Below are 6947 nucleotides of genomic sequence, written 5' to 3' on the forward strand. Positions count from 1 at the left end.
ATAATTCAAGCCCACTCAACGAAGAATAGTATCACCATTATTAAGAAAACGACAATTCGTAGATTGACACAACTTTAAAGTTCAGTTGCAGGAGCAGGTGTGCCATATAGTTCTTCTCCTTAGCTAAATTGTTTGCATTTTAATAAATATTGGGATAGTTTTGAAAGTACCTGTGACTAGGAGTTAGATCCAGAAGTCATCCCTTCCCTGCTACTTAGAAAGTATGAATTTGAGAAAAAAGTTTCTGCACTTTAAGACATTTAGAGTAGCAGCATTGAAATGCATTGAGTTTCAGTTCAATAAAACTAAATTCAAGCCATAATTTCTGCCATTTACTGCCTGCATGATCTTGAGAAAGTAGCTCAAATTTTCAAAGCCACAGTTTCCTCATCCATAGATTGGCGATAGTAACAATCCATAGATTATTTCATTGTGCTGTTGAATGAATTAAATTATCTAATATGTATAATGTATTCAAAAGAGTGCCTGACGGAGTAATTTTCAATAAAAGTTAGCTGGTTGTTTTCTTCTCTATAAACCTAGGGTAATATCTGCTTCTTTGCTTTTCTTTCTGGTTGGTATAAATGAACAATTATGTAAGTGAATGGGTTTGGGAAACTGCAAAAAGCTGCAGAGTCCACAGTGGCTTAAGGATTTATCAGAATGATATTCCTGGGTTGGAGAAGATTCCTGGCAAGTGGAGGGCTCAAGGCAGAAAGGAGCCATGGTAAAAGGCTTCTGTTTCCTGCATAGATCGCAGGGCTGGATCCTCCTTGCCCATACTGCCGTTCCAGTGGCAAAGTCGTGGCATCACTATAGTGGGACTTATCTCTTCCTACCTTTCCATTACTGTGCTCATTCCCCTTCTTTCAAAGTTTTTCTCTTTTTGCTTTCCCAGCCTCACTGATTTCTTTTAACTTGAGGTATAGAGACAGTCACCAACACCTTGCAGGGAATTAGTTGAGTATTTCTGAGAGTATTCGCAATTCAAAGGATGATTCTTGGATGAAAATTCAAAGAACTGAATTGTTTAGGTAGCGTTTTAGAAGACAGTGGCAACCAGCTCTGGGTACTTTACTGATGCCATTCAGATCCTAGTCTGCCAGGGAAGTGTGGGGCTCTTTAAATCAAGGCCCAGATATACTTAGAGTAGAGGGAATATAGGAACAGGAAGGCTTAGCACTAAAGAGTAACTTCAGTTTAGGTCCTTTTCTTAATACTGATCAATAAATATGGTCAAAGTGACTTGGTTTAAAAAAATAAAAAAAAACAACTCTCATACGAGTTCTAGAAAGTCTTGGTCATGTGACTCTTTGCATTTTCCCTCAGTCAGAATTCATTTTCTTCCATACCTATATTTGATTTCAATTAACAAAAAAGACAGCTCGCTTAATCTTTCCCACAAACTGATACAGTGTATACCTGAGTGAACGGGACAATTTTCCTTATAAATTATGTATAAAATCCTCAACTGCCGCCTCTTTCTGAGAGACTCAAAAGAAAATTCAATTTCTCTTAGCTTATTTTTTCATGGTTCTTGGGATATTCATTTCAGATTTTCCACTCATTTTTATAAATGTCTTATTTATTCAAGCTCTTCATAGAGGAAAGTAATGCTGTGCATTGCTGATTTTATTACTCTGGACAGGTTACAATATCTTCTCTGAAGCCAACACACTAATTGATTTAAAAGTTCTGTAAATGTTGAAGGGCTTTCTTGCCACTTACTAAAGAAGGGCAAGTGTGGCATAGTACCAGGTCTCAGGCCCACTGAGCAGCGGTACTTTCTGATTGTAGGGTGTCCTCTCTCTCTGCATTGCCCTGAGGTCTAAGCAAGCAGATTTCTCTAGGCCTGAGCTATTGTCATCTTTAATCTGATAATGCCTTAATTGTCCTAGGGCAAGTAGGGCAAGGTGGGGAGGAGGGTGCTGGAGCAAAAGATCTCAATGCACCTTTCAGTCTCATAGTATAGACTTATAGTCTCATAGTATAGTTCTAGAACATTCTTCTGTGATTCCCCTGGGACTCAGAGATATGTGCCAGGTTCTGCTCATAGTTGATCTTGATAGCTATTGCTTTAGTGAGAACAAAAAAAGTCAGAGATGAGAAGGGTAGCAAATAGCTCTTTTGCCCAGTTGTCCATGTGTTCTTCAACTGTGGCTCTAGGTCATGCGAGACTATGGAGCTAATTGGAGCAAGAAACCTCCAATGGTGGGGAAGACTCTGATGACTTCAGGAGACATCAAACAGCATTCATTGGTCTCTCTTCATTTTAGTTTGTGACTGCAAGCTGACTTTGTTTCCATTTCCCTCATTGAAATATCTTATTGCTTAATATTTTCTCCCAGTACAAGCTCTTTTTATTTTAAATCCTGATGCTTATAACTGGATCCCTATTCTATTTTTCTATGCAATCTCTCTCTCTCTTTCTCTCTCTCTTGCTCTCTCTCTCTCTCTCTCTCTCTCTCTCTCTCTCTCTCTCTCTCTCTCTCTCTCTCTCTCCCTCTCTTGGATGTTCATATGCTGATGAGCCTGAGTCCTGAGTCTTTGACTTGGCTGTTTTCTAGTTCTCCAGTTGCTCTGGGAAAAGAGTCCAGACCCACAAGCTCTCTTGACTGACCTCTATTTCTTACTCAGGACATTTCATTTCTCTTAACTGAACAGCTGCTTAGACTCAAGCCAACAGGAAATGCCCATCTCCCTGTCTATATGCTTTCTTAGTCTAGAAATTCCACACAAACTGGCTGATCATTTCACCAAGCTGGCCTGGCTATAAACTCCCTTACCCCACTTAAACCAACAGCATAAACAACAGACCTAGAGTGGTGAAAAAGATGTGGCCATGGCAGTTTGGAGTAATGGGCCCGACTTTAGTTATATGAGACCCATAGGCATTAAAGTACATCTCTCATGGAAAACCTAGGGACTTTGAGACCACAGAAACTTGGCAGATTAACACCAATTCACAAATATATCAAGTCAAAAAAGCAGAAAAGTTAAGGCTAAGGCTAGTGATGGTAGAATTGGGTTTTAAGAGCCAATGACAGATGAAGAGATGAAGATATAGGTTTCAAAACAATCTAAAATACACTTGAAGTGAATTTAGATGTCTCAAAGAAAGTTAGATGTCTGTTCAGCGTGATGCTGACAGCTTTGCTTAATTCCATAACTGTTTTTGCCTTTCCACCCTTGACAATTCATAATTGTCTTAACTTACTGGCTACATTTCTTTTATAAACTTCATAAAATGGAATAAGAGCAAAATAGACTAATTTAAGGTCTATGGGGCCAGCTTTCTCCATCACCAGGATGCTGCCAGGGTGAGACGTGCAGGTGACCCAAATCCTCAGGGGCACAGTCACTACACAGGGAGCAGCAGGAAGTTGAGTTAGCTGGAGGGGTGGTAGTGGAGACTCAGCAATCCCTGGAGCTCTGATATCCTCTCATTCTTTTACCATCTTGTGCTCACTGTGTGGAAGAACTCTGATATCATATTCCTTAGATTCAGAAGTACTCTTTTACTTCTGAGACTGCAAATATAAACATAGTCATAAAAAGTGAGCAGGTTATTCTCTCTCTCTCCCCTATGAGAAAAGGGATGAGGAGAAACAATTTTAGACTGAGCATGGCAGTGAGGATTGCATGGTATAAAATAAGGCATTCAAAGGGTGGAACATCTTAGATGCAGACCTCCTGAAAATAAAAGTTCTTATAAGTTGAATTGTGTCTCCCAAAGATAAACGTTAAAGTCCCTAACCCCTAGTCCTGTGACAGGGACCTTATTTAGAAATAGGGTCTTTGAAGGTGTTAAGGTGAGGTCAAACTGAATTAGAGTGAACCCTAATTCAATATGACAAGTGTCCTTATGAGAAATGAAAGTTGAACACAGACAGAGGGAGACCCAGGGAGAAGTCCATGTGAACATGGAAAGGCAGAGTGATGCATCTGCAAGCAAGGGACACCAGAGATTGCCACCCCAGAAGCCAGGAGAGAGGCATGGAACAGATTCTTCCTTACACTTCAGAGAGAGGCTAGCCTGCCAAGACCTTGATACAAGAATTGTAGACTCAATAACAATATACTGATTGTGAGACAATACTTTTCTGTTGTTTTAAGCCACTTTGTGGTACTTTGTTCTGGCAGCCATGGGGAATTTAGATGAAGGGAAGAGGAGCTGAATCTCCAGGTAAAGAGCTAACCATTCACAGGTAAAAGCAAAAACCAACTTCTGATATGTTTCATGTTTTCAAGATGGGGCCATTTCTCCTCTTTCAGGTGTTGACATGCACATGGTAGGTATTTTTAAAAGATTTGTTGAATTAAGTTTATATGATTACCAGAAACAGCCAATGATGAATTATACCACATTAACCAGAAAATGAATCCAGTGAGACATGTAATTGATGTTTGAGGCTAGATGCAGGCACTGCTTAGATTAGCAGGATCCTCTTGTAGAGGGCTGCTTGCTGAAGGCCCTAGTTTAAACATCCTCAGGCCATTTTCCGAAGTTTCAGCTTCTATAGCATCTTTGATGAATGCGCTTTGACTGGGGCAGGAGGCTCCTCAGCGTAATGGTGCTAACATTTCTTTGCTGCCTTTTAAGTCATAGCTGGGTGGTCTTGCCCTTTCCTATTTCATGGATTTGCTTTCTCCATTTGTTCTTAGTTGATTAGGAAATTGCTGAACACAGAACTTCTCCCTGTCCATAAATATCACCCAAGTTGCACAGCATGGGGAGAGAGCCGCTATTTGTTTGGTTCACCGACTTCGGGACTTTTTGCAAATTAAAGGATTGGGAAGGATCTAATATGGTCATACTGTCAGATAAATCTTTGGGGTCATGTTCTCCCCTTGGGGTTTTCATTTAAGTTAGTGTAATAGAAGGTGTACTCGGGCATCCAAGGACAGGGAATTAGTCCTCTGTTAGTAACTGGATGGCATGGTGTGGGGGATGAGCTGCGTTTCTGCGTGTGCAGCTTTGCTTTGTATTTCAGGATTTCAAATTGTTATGCTCTACTGTGCAACATGGTTCCACTTCCTAGAGGAGTTTAGAAAAGGAATTGCTGTTTTTATTGGCATTCTGTCACGTGTTTCCATACTGAGAGATAACCAGCTTTTGAGATGTAGGTGGATTTCACAGTGATATTTGGGATGGATGAAATTTAGTAAATCTAATGAAAAATTTGTTGCATGCTCTCTATATTCTCAGTCTGTATTAAGTTTCTTGAAGATGGGAAAAAGTCTCCCTCTGAAAGGAAATTAAAATTTAGTTAGAAACAAAATCAGACACACAGGAAACCACTGAGAAGGTGGAAGTATGCAGAAAGGTGCTTATCTATGTGGTCCCAGATAGAAGGGATCACAGGAACCCAAGGGGCACCATGATTAGGCTGGGTAAGTGGACCCTAAGACATTAGTCCAATTCTATGCATTTCCAGCTGATTGATAAACCATATATTAGGGGAAAAGGACATTCTCCAAAACTCTGTGAGCTGTTTCTACTTGCAGCCTTGCAATTAGAACCATGTGAAGTTCTGAAATTTTAGCTACTGTGAAAAGCTTTGTCTTGAGAAATACAGCCTTGACTATCTGCTCTTCCTAAAAGTTCCTCACTGTATGCTTTTATACATTTAGGCATTTGTCTCAATGAGATAATCTGTGTACAGCATTTTAGAGGAGTGTTTGACTCATCAAATATGGGTAGCCTTCACCATTACGATCATTTGATTATTTTCTACTTGGCACGTTATTGTTTGTGGTATTATCTGTTGCATGTCGATCAACATTTATTTTTCTTGTTTATACTAAAGGACCAGGATTTTGCTAGTTATAAGGACGATCACAAAAGCACAAAAATACACCTCTTTAATGGCATATTAAAAACAGATGTTGAAAATTTGACAAATTAAATAGTGGTTATTGGGGTAAATAGAGTTCAAAGGATTTTTGGAGACAGTAGAAAATAGCGAGAGCTGAAATGATTAGAGAATGAAAGTAGTAGAGAAGATGTGGCATGTGACTGCTGACAATGAAATGGTATTAGCAAAAAATATGAAGGGAACAGATTATAGGCAGTACTTGAGTATTAAGCAAAGGATTTTGAAACTCAAAATATTCAGGCAGAGGAATTTGAAAGATTTCATGTGAAATATGAAGTTCTGGCAGAGTGCTAAGGAAGGAAGTAGAACAATACAAAGTATGCTTGAATATCTGTGTGCTTTGGGTGTGGGATGGGGCAGGCATGATTGAAGCCAGGAAAACCAGTGGAAAAATGTGAGCAAGGAATGTCACACCTGCAGGATTTTAAGTAACCATTTGATTTACTATTCTATTTCTTGACTTTTAGTTCGGTGCTGAATAGAGAGCAGGTCTTCAAATAATAATTGCTGGAAGTTCAGCACGAATGTTAACTTTAAGAAGTCAAGAAATCTTTGGGAGAGGGGTCCTACTTCCTGCCCCTGTGCTAATGAGAGCTTTTAAAAGCCTTATATGCAAGCAATATGAAATCAGCTCTTTTGAATAAAGCAGAGAGTTCATGTAAAATCATTAACTCTTCATGTTATCATAATTCTTAGATCTCATCTAATTCAACTGACCATGCCAATGTAAAGTCATGCCTAGACTTTCTGAAAGATGGTCGTGCAGCCTTGGCTAAAATTCCAGATAGTTAGATAAAATTCAAGAGAGTTAGGCAGGTTATACAACTCTACATAACAATAAGTTAACTTGTTTTAGGGATTTTAGTGTATTTTATGCAGGCTTAGAATTATCAGAGTTGCATAGAACACGTGTAATTATGTAGATTATGATGAAGTTCTCCCATGCTTTCTTTTTCTAGTCATACAATTTTTTTCCAGAAATGAAACTGTCAGTATTATTTATTAAGAATCCAGAGGCACGTTGATGGACACAATGAAAAGAAAAAAAAAAGAGAGAGAGCAAAAATG

The sequence above is a fragment of the Tamandua tetradactyla genome, chromosome 18, assembly GCF_023851605.1.
Source record: "Tamandua tetradactyla isolate mTamTet1 chromosome 18, mTamTet1.pri, whole genome shotgun sequence".
Taxonomy (NCBI): Eukaryota; Metazoa; Chordata; class Mammalia; order Pilosa; family Myrmecophagidae; genus Tamandua; species Tamandua tetradactyla.